A 21887-nucleotide genomic window follows, 5' to 3' on the forward strand; every position below is an offset into this window, starting at 1 on the left:
AAGCTAGTACATCAGAACCTAAAGATATATAAATTTTATACCCCTTGAATGAGACCTACATATACTAATCATGAAGGCATCTACTATGCTTAAAAACTTACTGTATATTTATATAATTTATGTATTATATATAAATATCATTATACATAATGCTATGTTACAGTTTATGTAATAAGTTGATCAAAATGACGCTTCCTGAGTTCCCCTCTGAGAAATTCTGACCCAGTGGAGATGGAAGTGGAGTGTGGAGTCTGCACTGCAACTCTGATGTGTTCATGAAACATCGTGCATGGGGTCTCCTTTGAATTGCCTTTCTGCGTACTAGTGATGCTTCATAATTCAGTTAGATGGGACTGTCATGTCTTAGCTGTTGGTCCTTTGTACTATCTGTGCTCAGCATCTCTCTTTAATATCTTCTGGAGTCTGTGAAGGTAGATATATGAAGTTCCACAGGAAGCAGGTTGATGGCCGTCAGACAAGGTAGATGCTGAAAGATGGACTTTAGTACCTGGTGAGTGTCTATTATAGAACAGGGTTCCCATCTACCTTTGTCTTTCACAGTAAAGGCTTCAAACTTGCAATCATTATTTCTAGCACTGCGGAGAAAAACCAAAGGACATTCGTGTTGCTTCTCATTGGCTCCAGACCAGCTTGGCAAACTCAGTTTTGGCCAGAGGTACTCCTTAATTGTGTGTCTTCCAAATCATACAATCTGGAGATCCATAATTGGACAGCTCATGTAGTACTAGAAGGTTAACTGTCTTATAACAATAAACACGGGGATGACCATGGCGTCACCGCTGTGGGTCTGGGCACAGCTTTTGACTCATACAATAGGGATTCCAATTAGAGAATATGGATGGTTTCAGACTCCATTTTGTGTGGAGGTAAGGAAAATTCCCCCCTTTCAATAATGCCGTGGAATTTCCAAACTGATTATTAAGAGCTCTAGTGAGTCAAACTTCGGCGAGGCTTCTGGCTCTATTCACCTCCCACATTCTCAGAGTTTAGTACTCCTCCAGAATCCATCACATCTAAGTCTTGCATGGATTCCAACTCCTATATTACATTGAGGATCTGAGGAGCAGAGTGAAATTTTGCTTCCTCAGCCCAAGTTTCCATTTAACTCAGAAACAGAGCTCTTAATTTATATTTCCCTCGACAAACAATGGTTTAACTTACAGGGTAAAGGCGTCTCAGGAACTTGGACAAACTTGAGAGAAATAAATTAGAGGTTAGATAAAACTCAGCCTTCCACTTCAGCCAGGTTCTACCATCTCCAGTTACCATAAACAACTGGGAATTTAAAAGTGTTGAAAAATACATTGACAATCTCCCTGAAAAGGAAAGAGAGTATAGCACCAGTTTGGGCCTTTTGTGTTTTTTTTTTCCCTATGATAATGTGGCTACACAGGAAAATTTTAGTCTCAGAGAAAGACGCTTACCTACTCTTTCACTGAACCCTTGGAAAGGGAGCTAACAGCCCAACATCTGCCCATTACATTATGTCTGTGAAGTTGAGGTATAAGCTGTCCAAGGAATCCACAAACTAGTATATAAGTTCTTCTCTGCCTTTATGTGTGTCTCTGGGTCTTCCTGTGTCTCTCTATGTCTCTCTGTCTCTTTCTGTGTCTCTCTGTCTCTGTGTCTGTATCTCTCAGTCTGTGTCTCTATCTGTCAATCTCTCTCTCTCTCTCTCTCTCTCTCTCTCTCTCTCTCTCTCTCTCTCTTCCTCCATATACAAAAATCCACAACTGAAAACAGTCAATATTCATCCTACTTTTAAAGCATTTAGGGGTACCAACTTTGTGGTAGGCAATCTACCAATAGTACTGTTGAAGATCAGGGCCAGAGAAAATGTATGATAGAGGAACTCACAAGATTTCTATGTAAGAAATTATTATTTATTAATGGTTCTCCAAATATGTTAACCATGAAAGGAAAGGGGTCTGGTTAAGCCTTGATATGGTTCCAGTGGCCTGATGCTCAATGATGCTCTTTTACTCTATAAAATGACAGAAAAAAAATCACCTGGCCAGTGTTCCAGCCTCAAGAAAGTTGCTTCCTTCAGAGATGTCCCACTTCAAAACACCTGGGAGTTCCAAAGGTGAGCTGAATGAAGGTGTTTCTCTCACCTGTGTCTTTGGGAATGTCTATTCCTCACTTCAATCACTGATTTCCCCAACAAGGAACTCAGTCTTGATCGCCAAGTCTCCTTTCATCTGGAAGGGTATTCAGACCTGTGGATCCAACTGCCCATGTAGCCACACAGCACCCTTTCAGCTCAGTAGCAAGACCCTAAACCCTATCTCTTTCTTCTCAATTTTCAGACCCAAGATCCTGTGTAGTCACAGGAAAGGATCAAAACAGATGTGCCACAATCTGAATTGCCTTGTTACTTGGAATTTGTGAGTTTTAACATTTTAATAAGACCCCAACAGCTTCATTACCCAGTCAACTGGTAGAAGAAAAGAAAGACAAAAGAAAGAATTGTCTTTTCTTAGACACTTTTATCTTTCTCACCACCCAAGGCCTATGGAGGTAACATATCTGAACAGTACGCTCCTTAGAGAAGTCTCATTTATAGAGGAAAAGGAAGCAATGTTTGAGAACCCTTAGGAGAGAGCAAAAGAGGGAAAAGAGTCATGGCTAGAACAAAAAGCATCCTTTATGATATTCAGGGAAGCAAAAGACAAGGAGACTGGAAAGTGATTCACATTGATCAGCTGCCAGCTAAGTGACCACTAACTCCCATGCTACCTCAGAATGCCTTCCACAGTGGCCTCCAAAAGATGCCACTGTTGACTGGCTGGCAGGTAAGTTGAGTTTATGCCATCTAGTAGTTTGAACTTGTCAAATTCAGAGCCATCATGCAGAAGCTAGAGAAGAGCCTAAGAGCTTCTCTGATATCTTGAGGGTGATGTCATAAATTGATCTGAGGTCATATCAATTACCAGGACCTGATCAGAGATTGGGATGCATGAACATGTTTCCCCTCAGATTCAAAGGGCACAGGGTAGTGCTGAGATCTCTTTGCTCATCAAGGTTAGAAGTCTCTTTCACACCTCAAGCATCCATTAAGGCTGTCATTAGAAACTTCCTTCTTGTGAAAGTTGACCTTTTTCTTGAAAATTTCCATGGTCCTGAAACATCTTTAAAATGTTTTCCATCAAGTTAAGATCAAAGTTACCCCTTGGGAACCTGCATTGGTAAAGCCTGAGGCCACATGTGGGAGGGAAGAAGTGGGGACAGAAATGCTGTTACTGAATATGTAGGTCAGAGAAGAGAACTGACAAACAAATGGGAGAAACCCACTTTCTTGAGTAGCCTGGAGTCATTTCAATGCCTTCAGAAGGCCATTTGAGGATGGGCTTTAAAGATGTGAAAGTGGCCATAAATGTGGAAAGTCTAGGTCTAGGACCAAAACACAGATGAGAAGCTCCCAACAGTCAAAAGCATAATGAAGTAGCAAAGGGATAGGAGAGATTGGCCTGATTGGCAAAGTGGTGGCCACATAAGCATGAGGACCTGAGTTTGGATCCCCAGCACCCGGATGAAAAGCTAAACATGGCAGCTGACATCTGTAATCCAGTGCTAGGGAGACAAGACAGGCAGACTCCTGGGGCTCACTGGGTAGCCTAGCAGAATTGTTGAAATCACATCTTCAAACACACATATGAACACGCACGAACATGTAACTAATGTTACCCATCCTTCCTACTCTGAGCCCTATTATCTCTACCTGCATCATTACCTGTCAGCTTTAACACTTATAACAGGCTTAGCCTATATCTGATGCTCAGTAAATCCATATAGGAAGAAGGAATCCTTAATTTGATCCTTGCTAGTAACTATAGAATTTTGTCATTTGATCATACACATAACCAGGATTTATTAAGCACCACCTATGTGCTGTGACAGGTTAGACAGTTGGCACATCGCTTGATTTGAACTCAAAGCTCAAATTCTGTTGAGGCAGATGAGGTGAGCATAAACATGCAAAAAGCAAGATAAGCCATGGTGGCTACTGTCCATGGGGAAACATCGTGAAGTGAGTTGATAAAAAGCCTCCCTACGAAAGGCTTTGCCTCAACTTGTATTCTATTCAACTTGGGCTCAACATTCCCTCTTCATCACAAGAACTTAGTTTAGCCAAGTAAATCAAAATTCTTAGACAGGAGTTTCTGCCAGAGCTGGAGGGAGAACTTTTCCCATGGAGGGTCCTTGGTTCCAGATCTTTCTCCACCCCATGGTGAGACCTCAGCTGGCTTTCTGCTTAACAGCCCTCCTTCTCACAGGCCTCTGCTGGCAATTTCCATTCTCCCTGGACCTGCACCTGAGAATCGCATACCTGGCTTGAGCCAGGGGATTTCAGGAGAGTGCATTGGAAACACATCTTTAAAACGAAAACAGATAAAGCAGCTGGCAGTGGAGCCAAGGAAAACTCCATTCTTTCTAAAAAGCGGGAAGTCTGTTGGCAGTGGAAGCCACCCTGCTCTTGCCACCACCACATCCTCTCATAAACGCACTCCCTTGCACTGAGACGCAAGTACACACAAGCACGCAGTAGCAGTGCTATAGAGCACACCCATGATTTCTGGAGGGTTCTGTGGTCTCAAAACCCCACAGCCCACAAGGCCTAGGTCATAAGCTGGCTCCTGGAGAAACTCTTTATAGCTTCCTCCTCCACACTGGAGACAATTCAAACCAACTCGAACAGAAGTTTTATAGGCATTTCTCAGGTAGATACAGCATTTAGTAATTCCCACTTATATGCAATGAGGGGGTTGTTTCCAATTTAGCCAAGGCAAGAAGAAAAAATGTGTGTGGGACTCTTTCAGCACTGAGGGCGGCATTGGTAAGCTGACCTCTCCTTTGGGAGAGGCAACTGAATCCTACCAAGAAATGTCATTTTCTTCATGTGGTTGAAATATGGCCAATTCATAAAATGCTTTCAGTAGGCTGACTTATGAGGGATTCATAATAAGCCCTCGGAGTTGACTAGCCTACCAATGCAGTAGATGTGTGCAGATGAGAAAGCTACAGCTGTACTCATCAGTGACTCTGGGACGAGCTGAGGTCACCATGTACCCTCCACAGGCTTCTATGCATGTTTCAGTGTCTGCATCCGATTTCTGCAGAAACTCACAGTTCCTCAGAATCAGAACATCAGATAATATGGCAGACCTACTGAAGTACAAGCTCCCTTTGACTTGAATGAAAGTGGATACTTAGGAATCCCTCCCCAGCAAAGCAAAGCATCCCTGGGATGATTAGTGTTAATTGCCCAGTCTATAAAATGAAGAATTACCAGGGAGACAGACTTCTGAGAATGCCCACCAGTGTGTTATCTTGATTGCATTAATTGAAGTGGAAAGACCCGACCAATGGTGTTGGCAGGGATCCTGGACTGCATAAGTAAGAGAGTAAAGCTGAGCCCTAACACACGTGTATTCCTCTGTTTCCTGATTGTGAGGTCATAGGACCAACTGCTTCAAACTCTTGCCACCTTGAGTCCCTGCAATGACTGAGTGTACTCTTAAACTGTAAGCCAGAATAAACCCTTTCTCCCTCAGGTTGTTTTAGGCAGGGTATCTTATCATTGATCAATAAAAATGAATAAAGATGCATTCCATCTTCTAATTGATAAAAGTAAGTAAGTCTTTAATACAAGGGGACAGCCTCGGAGACCTCTGTAGCTATCTCCTCCCTCACCAGCATTTGCCACAGCTGTTCATGACAGCAAAAAATGATTCCCAAACCATCTGTCTTCCTCCCCTGACTCCTGTGCCCTTTGCAGACACACATTCCATACTATCCATTGTTCACACCCTCACCCCTGAGCAGCAGATGAAAACCTGAGTTTTTGGAAGTGCCGGGTGATGCTGGCATCCCTTGACAATGTGTAAATGCCAGACACACGGTCACAGGACAGTGCTGCTGTGAACACGCACTCTAATCAAATCACTGGAACTGGGTTCAACCAGGTCTAAAATATAGACTGACCTTCTCGAACCAGAACAAATCCTGATATACTTCCTATGTTTACAAGGCATAGTAGATAGTGTGAAATTCTAAAACAAGTACCCTGTGTTGGAGATGAGCACATGAAGGGGAGAAAATGCAACCAGCCTTCAATATCCATTGAGCTCTTTATCCAAGAGATTGGCCACCGATAGAAAAAGGTATTGTTCAAACTGTATCTGTATTAAACATGATTTCCCAATGAAAACAGGATAACATATGTCCACAGAGATAACTTAGAATTTATGAGATGCTATATAGATTGTACACGAACACCGGTGAATATTCATCTGAGCATTTAATGATAAGATATTTAGTTGAGCATCCTTAGAGTTTGGTTTCTTGAGTATAGATCAACCTCCTCTCACAGATATTTAATGACAACTATATCTATGGAAATGTCCATATATATCAATAAAAGAGAAGAGTCTTAAATAAATGAGGTTAAACCCCTAAGTGTCCCACGCACTTGTGTGATAGAACCACTGAAGCTATCAGAGAGAGCTCATCTACCTTGATCTGCCCCTGCAGCAAGCACCATTTTTATTCCATTAGAATTAATCTGTGAATATTACATTTATCATACCTACTATGGCCAACCTATGATCCCCCACTTCCTGTGCAGTACTAAGTTCATGTGGGCGAATTCCAAGACATCTCTGTAATCCTGTCTTCTAAAATCCTACCCAGATTCTCTTAAAATAGTTAGAGGAGGCAGGGAAGGGGAAAACAAGAACAGAGACAAAAAAATGTATAATTATTGTTAGTTATGGGCCAGGATAAAACTTAAGAAAGCTTCTATATTTTGGCAAAACTCTTGAATTCACCTTTACAAAGTTGTCAATATGTTAAATTTTTGGATGTTTATCAGAGTTCACTGTAAAATGGATTTGGGGAACTAAACCCAAGGTGATTGTTTAAGGTCCTAGAATAGGGCTTGCTTCTGGATGCTGTGAAACTAGTGGCTGGTGGTCTCTTAAAGGCCTTCAAGAGTTAATTTGGGAATTGTCATTATTTGATGCTGATTTACCTACTGATCTGTAGGATGATATCATACAGGTGAAGGCAGGTACAAGATAGAATGAGGCCTGTCATTGGACGAGAAGGAAGGATGGGTGGGAGAAAAGTTTTAGAGAGAGGAGGAGACTGGAGCAAGAGGGGAAAAGCAGCAGAGAGAACATGGAGGCTGATGTTAAGATTCCTCTCTGCACATTTACAGGTTGTTACAAATATTCTTAAGGGATGGATATGTACAGGGCTTTGTATGTCTAGGTGGGAAATTATATCTTATCAATTGGATCAGAGGTTATTGTGTTGTGTGTTATTTCATGTGATGAATTATGTTCAAGAGTGTACGTGGTGGCTGAGACACGAGGCCACCACGGAATTGGGATGTATATTTTCTGGCATGGTGGAAACCTGCTTTGGGAACTAAATGTGTAGAGAGATTATTGCCAGGCTCAGAGAAAAGACATCGGCAATGTGATATGGGGGGGGGGGAGCAAAGCAGGTGAGAGGCTTTGCTGACTGGTGCCAGACCTAGTGTGACATAGTGTGACACTATGGTGCCAGACCTAGTGTGGAGTAAAAGACAGCAATTTTTTTTTATAATTTTACAGCAACACTGATCATCCATTTCCTTGCCAGTTCTTGTTTGGTCCCCTCTGTCTCAGAGGGACTGAACCCCACTAGCTGTACTTCCCAAACACCTATTCTGTTCGGCTTCTGATTCTGGTTTCCAATGGAAGTTCTCAGCAGACCACTGGGAAAAGAAAAAAGCCAAGCTATTTCTTTGCTTGCCCCTGGTTTTAGAGATAAAGAAGAAGCAGCAATCTGTTGCAGAAGTTCCATTTCTACAAGGTCTTTCCTTCTGCTGGCCTCATTCCTGGTCTCCACACCTCTTGGGTACTCCAGTGCAAGAACAGTAGTGGTTTCCTGGTAACCCAGGGCTTCCTTCTCCCATTTGACCTTTAAACTCTATCACTTTTCTAGCAAGTTTCTGACACCAGCATCCTTTCTCTAGCTTACCTAGCACAGATTCTATTTTCTTGGCATAAATTTGAAAAGTACAGTTGGAATTTTATGTACTTCTTTCTCAATTTATTTACCTGGCTTTTGGATCTATTTTCCCACAGAAATTCTCATTAGAAAGGCACTACTTAGTGATGTTTAAGGATGAAAGAATTAGTCTAACCAGCTTGATACACTAAGTCACAGCCTTGCTGGGAAAGGAACTTAGATTGCAGTGCGTAGATAAATATTCAACATTTGGTTCTTCAAGAGAAAAGAAAAACCACTCCCAGTTTCTAGCACTTTCCAATTTTCATAGTATAAATATTCTCACCATGGTTGAATTCAAGCTCCCAACATGATGTCACCAAATGTGGATTTGGAAATAAACATACAGTGAACTTAAGCAATCCTGTCAGCTTACTGAATATCTGAGCATCTACAATTAGATGCCCTGGAGCAACTAAACATAGAAGGGCATTTGGGAACATGCTGCTTCATTCTGTCTAAAACAGAGAGCTTTCAGAGGCTGCAGAGAACCAGAGTAGGAAAGAGGAAGCCCCAGAGAACCAAAAAGACAAAAGAGGAAGAAATGGCAACAACTAAGAATTTGGCAAGCGAAATGGACAGACAAGAGTGATGGCTCCTTCCAAGGGAGCTATGGAACCAATGGTAATAAGGGCTCTTACTAGTGATGGAATGAAAAGTCAGGCCATCTGAAGGGTGAATTGAAGAATGATGTAACTACTGGGGAAAAAAGATTTACGCACAAGGGGCTTCCAAAGGATCTAGAGTATGTTAACGGATGAAGAAACTGGGTCTCAGAAAGGCCAGGCCTACCTACTCAGCTGCATCATTGAAGAACACAGAGTAAAACTGGAGTTTTCTATCTAGGCTGCTCATTCAGTCACTTTCTATACTCTGTGACACTGGAAATCACTGTAAACATGACATGGTCCTGGTCCTTAGAATCCTTACTGTCTAATGGAAGAAAATATTAAATAGCTTGTCACACTTTGCAACCATTTTTTTCTTGCAGTTAAGTACTATAAAGGGAATGTGTAGGGTGCATTGACCTATATGTAAAGACATAATTTAGATGGGGAGGTACAAGAAAACACTTCTGAACTCTGACGCTGAGATGAGACAAGATGTAAGGAGGAAACTCACTGGGTGAAGTTGTAGAGAAGGTGGGTCCTAGACAAAGACACTTAAGAGGCTAGGTTTGTTCTATCTCAATAATAATGATAATAATAATAATAATAATAATAATAATAATAATAATAATAATAATAGAGTATCTTCTTTCATCACTAGACAGCCTCAAATTTGTTGGCCCCTGAACCTTGCAAGATGATGAAACTGTTAAAACATCCTATCTTGAATTTAGGTGCAAATTATGAGCGTGTGGTTAGCTATTACTCATCTCCCTCAGTGGTAGCCATCTCAGGTAGAGACTGTGCTTCTCACTGCAGAGAAAGCAAAGGTAAAGGAACATCCTTCTCTATTCCGTGTACTTTCTTGGTAATGGGTTGGGGCGTGTCTCTGTGTGTGCTTATATGAAATGTCATGTTCACATTTGAACACATGGGGTTGTGTCACCCTCTACTGATCGCTACCTTACTTTTGAAACGCAGCTTTATACTGATCCAGGAGCTCACAAATTCAGTCAGATCAGCTGTCCACAAAAGCCCTGGGCATCCTCCTGCCTCTGCCTGTTTGGTGCTAGGATTATGGGTGATTGCTATAAGCTCCAGGGATCTAACTTTGGTTTCTCAGGCTTGTATGGCACATACTTCACCAACTGAGCCATCTCTCCAGCCCCTGAGAATGTACCTTTTTCTGCTAAAACCTACTAACCATATCCTGATGCCTTTTTCAGATGATTGAAGCAGATAGCACCGTCCTATGGAGCCCACCTGTTCTGAGATGATTGTCCTCTCTCCTGTCTATCTGTTACAGCCATGATACATGTCCTTCATCCCCTTCAGATTTGAAATCCCAAACCAAATCCAACCTGATCTATTGAAGCTGGGAGGGGACATGAAAACTTACTATTGCTTTCATGTTGAGTGAATCCATCATACCATGCCTCTTGGTCTTGCAGTCCTGTTATTCTAGTGCCAGATAATTAGAACCTGTTTATCTTCAGAGTTACATGACCTGGCCAGACTTTAGACACAGCAGCCACCACCAAACATCCCAGATGAATTGGCTATAAAAACCAGGATAAATTTCATTTTCCTCCTCTCTAAATTGGATGCATGCAGGCTGGCTTTGGAAAGAGTTGGCCAAAAGGAAGAAAAAACAGTCCATTTGTAAATGGCCTGAACGTTTCTCTGAAGCATCATCCAGACAGCCCATTAGAACTGCAATCCTGTGCATGAACCTTAGGCGTACTTTGTGTGAAATGCCCTTTGCCAGAATCCCAGCTGGCTAAGATCTTATTGCTTGGGAGGAGTGCATATTTGAGGTCCTTCAGACTCGGTTTCTCTCTTTTATAAAGTAGGCTAGATAATACCATCCTATCTACCGGCACCATAACAACAATTCCTGAAATAGTTTTGTGCAGTTTGGAAGGATCAAGTCCAAGGGAAACCCAAGAGTTTGTGTTATTTTTATTTTCCATATTAAATTTGTCCAACTAGAGGCAATGGGTCTGTAAAGTCCAAATCCAGATCTGTACACGTAACATTAACATGTTTCACGTGCACTGAAAGACTATGCACTGTTAGACCAAAGACACATGGTGTTCCATATTTTCTAAATGTGCCGTGTGTTTCCTGAGACTCCCGGATTCAGGAGATTGAGCAGATGGAATTTCCCATTGTCTCCAGAGAACTCCCTCTCTTCCCCTGGTGTCCTGTCCCTACTTCCACACCAGCTGTCCCTGAGATTAACCCTTGTGGAAGGACACCCAAAAGTCATATTCCCTGGGGACATGGGAATTTGGGGGGGGATGTCAGGAAGTAGAGAGTGTGTCGGGCTCAAGAGGGACACACAATCAAGGGATGAAAGGCTGAGGTCGCAGAGTGCACCAGAAATGGAAGAGAATAGATATTCTACTCTCTAAACTTAAGCAGGAAGGCATGGCCCCTGTTCACTTGGGCATTCAGCATTCCATCTACAAACTTCTCGCCCTGGAGACCCTCTCTGTCTTCAGTTAACAAAAGGTTCCAGAAACCAGCCCTTCTCCCTTCCTGGCCCAGAGGCCTTACTAGTTTGATGTGAAAGGTGTTGATTCAAGAACTCTTGATGGCTCCCCACTAGACCACTGATTCTTATCCAAGGCCCCGCCTCTCTGGGCATTTGGCAGGTCGGAGCTCTGTTCCCTCATGTTCCTTCCCTTTTTCTTCATTATAACCCCCCTCCCTCAAATAAACCTTAACTTGAGTTTAAGACCCTCTTGGAAGATGATTCTATAGCCTCCCTTTCTAGACCTTCCCAACACTCACTCTCATTCAAATGAGAGATTCACTAAAGGGGTCCCTGTCCTTGCCCCCCCGCAGACCCTCATAAATCCACAATGAGTTGTTGTTTTTAATTAAAGCGTCCAAATAATTAATGATCAGCTCCATTTGTGCCATTGAAAACCCAAATGTCACACGGTTGAAAAGACCCAACCAAATAATTCAGTGTACCCTATAAAGCTTTATAAAAAGCAGAGCCCAAGAGGCCTGCATGACTGGTTTCTGGGCTGTCTGAAAAGCTTGGTTAGATTTTTTGGGCACTTGATTGGATTCCAGGAATAATGTGCCCAGAGCACAAAGGGCCCTTTTGATGTGTCTGTGCCATTGCCCCGCCCCCTCCCTCCTCACTTTACCTGGGATACACATTCTCCTTGTCTCCCTAGTTGGAAAAAATAACCCGTGGAAGAAAGGAAAAAACAGCAGAGGGAAAAATCAAGGGTGGGGGTAGGTTGGAATTCTGCAATTCTCTGTCTGAGTTTGGTTAATAAAGTCTGGTTATCCCAGAAGGAAGAGAAGTGGTGGAAGTTTACACCATGTCTGTGAGCAAACACTGGAAAAATGTAACATAAAGATGTCTCCTGTTTGAATGAGACCCTTTGAGTAGCAGTGGATCAATCTCCCAGCAAGATCCTGCTGCTTCCAGAGTCAGAAATAGGCAGGTTACTGACCTGAGAAATCAACACACATTAATACATTGAATTCAAGGCAGAGACTCCACTAGACAGTGAGCCCAGCCTGTTGACTTTCATGGTACTAGGATGCCTTGAGAAAATGGCAGAGCCAGCTCATGGTCTGTAATGTATAAACATTGTTCTAGGAGATTGGAAATGGGTCTAGCCCTAGCTACAGGTAAAATTAATGGGCAACTTGTGTAGTCTATTCTATTCTTCTAGACACATGTTCTTACTTGCCACCCTAAGCTTAACAACTTGTAGTAACTCATATAGTAACTTAACTTAATAACTTATGGCAACTGTCAACTCGCTTGGATCTTTCATTTATTTCACTGTTATTTTAGATAATTGTGTATATATAACTGGAGAGATTGTATATATTATATGGTTATATATGACTTCATTAATAGATATAAGCAAATTATTTGATATTTCTGATATACTTAAAAGATGTATTTTGAATTTAGTTTTTAACTATGTCTGTAGGTAGAAGTAAAATCAATTTTTATATATTAAATTTTATATAGTAACCTCACCAAACACACTTAGGAATTTGAGTAATTTTTGTATATAGTATCAATATGTCTTCTCACTGTCAGGTTTCAGCTAGTGACATCACCAGGAAGATGTTTAGCATATAATCTTAGGTTTTTTAGGTTGCAAGTGACAGAAGGAACTCCAGTGAAGAACTTCCTTCTGTTCCCAGGCTTCCTATTGCTACCCCCAGGCCACTTGTCATTGAGATTAAACTCTGTGGAAGCCACTGGCTAACTCTCACATAACAGATGTAAGTAGAAGACATTAGATACCTCTGCACATCACAGGAAAGAATATCAGACCTCAGAAAAAGACAAGACCCAGAAGGCCAGTGGGAGACTTACCAATGGTCTGTAAGAGGATGGTGGGTAGGCTTCCCCTTGTGAAGCTTCTCTCAGATCCAAACTCCTTTGAGAGAAAATTGTTGTCCCTTAATTAGGTACAGCCTTTGGCAATGCTGTCAGTTAGCTTAGAGAGACCCAATGAAACCATGTACCGTATACCAATGCCATAGGAGTGGTACCCTAAGGGAAATTCAAGCTGCTGTTACAGAATGGAGAAGTGATGGTGGAGAGGCAGCCTGAACAGATGGCTCCATAGATGAGACATAACTGGATCTTTCTATCCTCAACCATCTAATCAAGGTTGGTGTTCTGCTTACTTATAATGGTGGTAGAGATTCATCCAATCCCAGACAGCTCTGCTTTCCCATCTAACCTGCAGAAGCATTTGTGTTCGTTGATCATGACCCAAAGTATTTATTTAAACACAAAAGTAGATTGTCTTTCTAGCTTGGCTTTCCTGAAGTTCCATACCTGTTCTTGCCCATTAATATGCATGCTAGTGACGGTTGGAATAGTTCTGATTAATTAGCAAATACATTTCTGTCTGGCATTCCGGCCTTTGTGTTCTGTCTTTCTAGGGGTGGCGATGTGTTTACTTTGCTATGGTTACTTTGAAGTAAGAGACCTAGTATTTATCCTGATACAGTCAGTAACTAAACTGGATTCTCTCTGCTTGTTGAACTGTCGACTCCGGCCTTGAGCACACATCGCATATAAAAGATGTTTGCAGGTTTCCTAGGTGTTTTTAATCCACAAGCAAAATGAATCTGGGTCATTTATCCCAGGCAATTTTCTTAAGGAGAGACTCCTCATGGAAGATCAAGTGAGGTTGCAAGTCTGCCACTGTCCGTCACTCATCTTCTGTATTTACTGCCTCTCTGGTTTGCATTAGTGTGCTGACAAGCAGAGCTGCAGACGTTTTCACCCACACTCCAACTGCTGCTGCCCTGACTTCAGTTCCAAGTTATGAAACCCAATCTAAACCTTAGAGAGGAGGCTGCAAGCTGGAACTTTAAATTTCAGTTTACAGAGTCCCCCAGGATGATTCCAGGAACTGAGTTGGGAGGGTCCTGGGAATTAGAAACCAAACTACCACCCCCTTCTTCCCCTAAAAGGCTCTGAGAACATCAGAAATGAAACTCATAAACGACCATTTTCATCATGTCCCAACTGAAAAGAATAGCAAGGGGATGTATCTCCCATCCCCCACCCGGAAACAGTTTATAACAAATCCCAGACGCAATGAGGTGCCTTATTCTTCAAGGTTATTTGGAGGGTATTTTGCAATTCTCCTTGGTCACCTGTTTCAAAATATAAGAGCCGAATGCCAGGAAAATCTTCCTCATTTTCAAACACAAGTTCTTTCCTCCATCCAGAACATTTGGGTAATTAAAGTGTAACATTTCAGTCCTGGAAGGGGTTTTAAATACCATTTCGTCTGGAGGTCACCACTAGTGACCCGGAGATTGAGACATATTTTACCAGGGCCATAGAAAGTTTAGTTCTCAGTGTTTTGTTTTGTTTTTCTTATTAGTTGCTAATATCTAAATATCAAAACAGTTTCTTCTTTAAAAATCACATATGGTTGATATCTCTAGAGAACCCGCAAGACCTGGAACCGGCATGATCCCAGTTTGGCAGCCATGTACACACTGGAGCGCTCTTCAGATTGGAGTTGTAAGGGAAAAAAATGAACTTCCCAATTTACCACAGAGCAGACCGGGTCAGCTGACTCTATTGACCCTAAATAACTAGGTGCTCTTGGCAGCTATGACCTGAAATGACCAGCACACCCTCAGCAGGCCTCCTGACCTATGAGAAACACTTCTTCAGCGCTCTCTGTGCTGACCTGGACAAGCTAAGGGAATAAAATAACACAAAGCAGGGAGGGGACATCAGAAAAGCCAAAGCCTACGATCGATTGCCGTGGTCTCATAGTTCTTGGTAGCGCCTGGGTCAACTCAGCAGGGTATTTATAGAACTGTCTGCTACAAAATGTGAAGGAAGATAATCAGGGAAGATAATTGACTGATCTAGGACACAGGGCCAAGGTTTTGAAGACCTAGCATCATTTTTATGACAAGATGGGGATGCATTTGTGCCTGGATGTGTGTAATTTGTCTCTGGGTTTGTTTCAATGTTTTTCATCTAGAACAAAGTGGACAAAGGTGGCATGCTCGTTTATAACTCTGGAGGGAAGGCCAGAGAACATGAAGAAGGGACTCACAGAAAATATGAAGGGAGTGTAGGAGAGAGAGTTTTGCCTATCCAAAAAAAAAAAAAAAAACACAAAATTTGCAAAACGGATGATTACAAGAGGCCATTCAAATCAAAAGTCAGTTTGTTTTTTTAAAGAAAAGGCAAGTTTATTTCTTATGAAATGGTTAAAGGAGTTCATTAGTATCAGTATACAAATGATTTAATTATTTGTGTCTCTAAAAACATGACTGATTGTCAGGAAAAGTACCAACTCTGTGACAATCATGACTTGTCACAAGCTAGGAAAAAGCAGTAAGTTGAACCTGAAGGTAACACAACGTGAGCACTTGCTCTCTAAGGCAAAAACCGGCTGCCACAGGCTGGCCAGGATCAATGGCACCATCCATTGACACAAGTGTCACTTGGTTCTGACAAGAACAGACCAACCCTTTGAGGATCATCCTAGAACCTATAAGTCTTAAAGCACACAGTGGTGTATTATGCACCCACCGTTTTGATTTTGTTTGAATGCCAGAAAGTCCTCCAACATAGAGTGTTTCTTTTCTCTGATGGTGAAGACATTTCTAGCTATATCCGAAAATATAACTGGATGGGAGGGAGAATATATGCTGAAATAATTATTTATTAATATTTAAAAACATTCTAATTACATCTGTGTACTACTCCTTGGCAAAATGTATTTAATGTCAGCAAACTGCATAGGCATGAAAGCAATCTATCCAAAACAGTCCTTATAAAGAATCCAGAGCATATTTTTTTAAGTTTTGGTGTTAAAAGGGCTTCAAGATCTACAACAAAAATGAAATTTTCCAAAACAAAATCTTTAAAGAAGATTGGTAAAATTATGTACATCAAAGTAAATGTCAATTATATAGAATAAAGGACACTATAAAAACAAAAATGAGAAGAAATAATCTAACGAAAATACTGAAATCATACAATGAGGCAAAGATTAACTACTTCAAAACTATACTTTGCTGCTGTTATGAATCGTAATGTGAACGTCTGTGTTTCCCAATGTTCATAGGTGACCCCTGTGAAAGGGCTGTTCCATCGCTCCCACAAACGGGTTACAACCCACAGGTTGGGAGCTTCTGATGCATGTGACAGTGGTTTTCCATCAGGATTTGTGGAGAGCACAGAACAGCATCATTCAAGCTCTAAGAAGGAAAAAAATCAATCAATTCAAAATTTCATAGTCAGCAAAAAATATTCTCCATGAACAAAAGTAAAATAAAAGTATTTTCAGGTAAAGAAAATATATGACTTCATGGTTAACAAGTACACTATGAGAGAGAGAGAGAGAAAGAGAGAGAGAGAGAGAGAGAGAGAGAGAGAGAGAGAGAGAGAGAGACTCTTTAAAAATGTATGGACAAAACAAGACACTACTGTAAATCTTATATCCTTGAGGAAAAAATAAAATATGGAAACTAAATATTTAGTATGTAAGTCATAGTTCAACCAAGAAGTAAGTATCAGGGGAGGGGCATGGCTAGAGAGTTTCGATTATCACAGGGGAATTTGGTTTACATAATTATGGGGTCTGACAGAGGCAGGTGATCAGCAAGGAAGGGAAAGCAAATAAGCTACAATCCCAGATTTGTAGCCTCTGAAATCAGGAAAAACCTGAGTTCTCTCTTTTAAATGTCTCTCTTTTGATTCATTGGAGTAACCAGTCATGACTAGAGACTTTAACAGCATCTATAAAATTCCATCTAATAAGATCTGAATCTGTTTTGATTGACTAACGGGGATGGTTATCAACTCAACCATGTGAACAGATTAGAACCCCATTATACCTGGGTTCTAATGGTACTTTCCTTTCTTAAACTCTTTAAAACAGCCACAATTGTTTACACTAAAAGGTTCAACAGTGGTGAGCTATTCGATGCATGAAAATGTTATATATAAGACAACTATGAGATAAAAGACGGTAAAGAAGCCCGTTGAGTTGGTGAGTTAAATGAGTCATACTACTCCCTCCTACACTGTGAAAGTAGAATAGAAAGATGATTGATGAAGGACAATATATCACTTAGAGATAACAATATACAGCTTTAATACAATATGAGCTGAAGCTGAGTACTAAACATATTCAAGTATCCCAAAGTAAGACCAGAGGAACCAAAATAGGAAAAATAAAGAAATAGAAGACCTAATAAACTATAGTGAAGTGATAGCCCAGTAACTCGACTTCCAGCTTCTGCCTAAGGAAACTCACTGGTACGTGCAGGAATCATGTGATGGTTCCTCTTCCACACCAGCTCTGTCCCTCATCCTTTCTTATTCCTCTTCTAGATATCAAGAGCCCTACCGTTGGCCATGTCCTTGTCCCTTTCATGAGTCCCATCCCTCTACTCCCCCCTTTTGCATGGACCTAATTACAATGATTCTAAATTAAACACACACACACACACACACACACACATACACACATACACACACACACACACACATCTTGATCTAGTCATCTGTGAGATTCTAAAATCATGTTAGTATGATAAAACTCAAAGGTATATGCTCTACATAAATAAATCTTTAAAAGTTAAGCAAAGAAAACTAAGTCACAGAAAGATAGACATATAAGATCATGTACTTAATATTCCAGTAGGTGTGTGTGTGTGTGTGTGTGTGTGTGTGTGTGTGTGTGTGTGTGTGATATGTAGCTAGGTGTGGTGGCATAGCTCTTTAATCCAGGCACTCCAGAGGCAGAGGCAGGCAGATCTCTTGAGTCTGAGGACAACCTATTCCACAGAGAGTTCCAGGTCAGCCAGGAATGGGCACAGAAATCCTGTCTTGGGTAAATTAATTAATTAATTAATTAAATTTTAATATGTAAATATTTTAAAAATAAAAGCTATGTAATCTTAAGGATACAGAAGAGAGTAGCTATGTAATAAGAAAGAGATGAGAACGGTAAATAATGAAACATCATCATCTCTCCTGAGAAACCAGGATAGGCTAAAGATGCCTCTGCAAAGACCACATCTCCATCCTGTCTGCAATGTCTACTTTCAGGATTGATGATACATCTGAGTAAGTATTCCGCTATGTATGTGTGAAATATCCTATTATCCAAGAACTTAGAAAAGAGCTGAAGTTCCAAATACCTCTCTTTGGCAAAAGATGGAGACTTGTCATGGTGAGGGATCAGACACCCTTCCTGAATGCCCTCAACTGTTTTGACTTCTGAAGGGGCGTGCCGTGATTATAGCTGCGATTAGGTGACTCACCATAATTATGTTTTGTTGAAATTGAATTTATTGAAGCATGAATCATTCTGCCCAAGTCTACCTAATTGCTCCCAACACTGTGGATGGGAAGGATGGTGGAGGAGTTTTCTGTGGAAGTCATTATAGAGCCCATGGGCACATGCATGTGCAATGTATGTGTGCCCCTGCACACACACCACTTCACCTACCTTTCCTGCAGTACCTTGTAGCAGCTTGATGTCGGCAGGCAATCTTTACATAGTTAACTGTGGTTTCTTCTGCTTCTCACCCCATTTAGCTATTGAGTCTCCAGTGTTTCAGACCACAGACCTTCTTCCAGAAGCCAGTATCTCAAAGTTGCTGACTTGCACTTGGGAACCAGGTTCTCCCACCTCAGATGCCTTCAGTTCAGCCCAGGAGCTGCATGGTCACTACAGAGCTATGAGGCTAATCAATGTGGATGCTGGAAAAGCAGACAGCAAACTCATTTGGACCTTCCCTCCCTCCTGGGCCCTACAAATGTAAAAGGAGGGCAGCTCCAGGATTACCCAGTCTCATGAAGGGATAGAAGTTAGTCAGCCTTTCTCCCATGCCCCTGACAGCGTATGGAAGCAAAGAACATCCAGCCATTGGCTAGTGTTTATTTTCTCTTCTTTTTTTTGAAGGAATTTGATTATCATAATAAACTTTGAATCTAAGTGTAGACTAAATTTGAAAATTAAATGATCCATCTCTTTCCAGTCCACTGAGTGACAGAGGCAAGCACCATCATCTTGACAGTTTGGATCACTTACAAGGTGATTTTCTATTCATTTGTACATATTCCACCACATTTTAACTTGACCATTCCATGATGATTAGTGTATTTATTAGTCCCACACTGTAGTTGAGGAAGCCAAGACACAAGAAGTTGAAGAATATGCCTTGTATTCCCAGAGCAAATGCAAGGTAGGAGTCTCAGACTCGGGGTGTCTGTCCCCGACTCTGTGCTTTTGCCACTCCAGACTATCCATTGCATGACAGGCATGTTGGTGGATGCTTTGCAAAAACCATCTGACATAATCTCAAGACAAGTCTATTTGATAGATGAGAAAACTAAGTCTGAGAGAAATGATGTAACTTCTAAAGATGACACAAATCACGAGCAAAGCCATGATAGTCTGCAGCTGCTCTGCCTGCAAGCCACATCCATCACCTTCCTTCAAATGATGGGTTGGGTGTGGAGGCCCAAAGATGATGATCACACAAAGCAGAGTGGTCACGCTCAGCAACCAGTGGTACAGCATGGTGGATTGCACCCAGAGACCCAGCTGTGGTGTTCCCACCAAGCTGCTGACTTCCTCGCCTACTTTTGATTCAAGCTTAGGCTTGCTTTGAATTCTTCTCTTGAAGATGCCAGTTTTCCCTGTAACCATGTTGTCAAGTCCATTGTTGTCTGCAGTAGTCAAGATGACATATTAACCTTGCACTGACTGGTCCTTCATCTTTAATTTCTGTGAGTGCCAGCTATTAATAAGGGTTCCAGAAAAAGGGAAACACTGCACATCCATGTGACACATTCTTAGGGTATGACCTGAGTGGAAATGAATGATCAAGGGTCCTCCACATGGACCCAAGAGGGGTTCAGAGCATAGAAACAACAGTAAGAAGAGGCAGTTAGAAGAGCCTTGAAGCAAAACAACAGCCATATACTCAATCTCCTAACTTCTGTTCATTAACAACAAAGAAATGTCCTCCAACTTCTCTACTTCCTCTCAGTATTGAGTCTATTGAATTGCCTATGTTCAAAATCTACCTATAATATCTATCTACTGTAATTTTTGTGACTACAATAATGACTGAGTAACTTCTATCTATTTGCAGAAGGATATAGTAGGGCATCTCACTAAGGAACTTAGTCAGGTCTTTTGAAAGTAATCACTATGGGTGAGTATTCAACTTGTAAAATAAAGCGGAGACCTGAATAGTCACAAGAGAAAAATGTCTTCCAAAAATTTTTTGGTGTGGGTGGGAGGAAGGGAGGCCAGGGAGCAAAGGAGTTTAACTAGGCAGGGTATTGTGTAGCCCAGTGTGGCTTCTAACTTGCTATACCAGTTATTGCTAGCCTTGAACTGATGGTCCTTCTTCCTCCACTAAAGGCTTGGATTACAGGCATGAAGCACCAAGCATTCTTTACAGGCAGAAGATTCTATGGCAATTTAGGGGAGAAAAATATCTAACATAAAATTTTCATTATTGCTTCTAAAATTAAAGAAAAAGTAAAAAGTTACATTTCAGTGAATACATAGATGATAAAGGAAATTCCAAGAAACAGAGAAATAACTAGCAAGAACTACAGAATTGCCAGTTGCTTCCTGAGCAAAAGGAACAAAGTTAGAGACATTATACTGGACTTGAGAACAGACAACAAAATTACCATTACCAAAACAACATGGTACCAACATAAAAAAAAAAAAACAACATGTGGAACAGAACAGAATCTAGACGCTAATCCACACACATATAACAATTAAAATCATAAAATTATAATTATAAAGGCACAAGCATTTATTATACTGGTGGTAATCTCTTTAAAAAAAATAGTACTGGGAAAATGTCATATAAAGACAAATGTAGCTTGACCCTAATCGCTCACCATGTACAAAAATCAACTTAAAATTGATCGAAGAATTAAATAAAAGACCTAAGAAAATCATCCTAAGAAAATACTAGAAGGAACACAAGGGAAACTCTTAAAGACATCGCAATTGTATTTTAATAAGATCCCAAGGCACAGACATCAAAAACAAATGAGATGATCTGAAAGGAAATGATTGACAGAATTAAACAGAAAAATAAAACACTTGCAATCTATTTATTTAGCAAAGAATTAATGTTCAGAAGCAGCTCGCCCACAAAATGAATAATAATCCAATTAAAAGATAAGTTATCTGAATAGACATTACTTTTAAAAGGCATTTAAATGGACAACAAGTAGATTTTTAACATTCTAATATACTGACCAACAGGGAAAAGTACATTAAAACCACAGTGATATATCATTTTGTCCAAGTTAGAATGGCTGATATAAAAAAGAAGAAAAAAACACTCTAGGAAGGATGTGAAGTCAGGAGAAATCTTGTACAATGTTGGTATGAATTAGTGAAGTTGTTATGGATAAGAATTGGGAGGCGCCTCAAGACACTGAAAATCTACTGTATAACATAGCAATTCTACTACTGAGGGTATCTAAGGGACAAGGAGTCATCATACCAAAAGATGCCCACTCTCTTACGTTTATTGCACTATTCACAATACCTCAAGTAGCATAGCCACCGAAGTGTCAATCAATGGATGGGTGGACAAAGAAGTGTGTTTGTGTGTGGGGGTGTGTGTGTGTGTGTGGTGTGTGTGGTG

At 40.9% G+C, this 21887-nt stretch overlaps 1 long non-coding RNA gene across 1 annotated transcript in view; it reads left to right on the top strand.

Moving 5' to 3' along the window:
• LOC148003790 (uncharacterized) overlaps positions 1–19189 on the top strand; it is a 50965-nt gene extending 31776 nt beyond the window's left edge. The window contains exons 2-4 of the long non-coding RNA XR_015629644.1: positions 2020–2107; positions 18235–18315; positions 18790–19189. This is a non-coding gene — a long non-coding RNA (uncharacterized LOC148003790). The remainder of the gene's footprint in view (positions 1–2019; positions 2108–18234; positions 18316–18789) is intronic.
• Positions 19190–21887: the final 2698 nt, after the last annotated feature.

The sequence above is a fragment of the Rattus norvegicus genome, chromosome 9 (genome assembly GCF_021556685.1).
Source record: "Rattus norvegicus strain SHRSP/BbbUtx chromosome 9, alternate assembly SHRSP_T2T, whole genome shotgun sequence".
Lineage (NCBI taxonomy): Eukaryota > Metazoa > Chordata > Mammalia > Rodentia > Muridae > Rattus > Rattus norvegicus.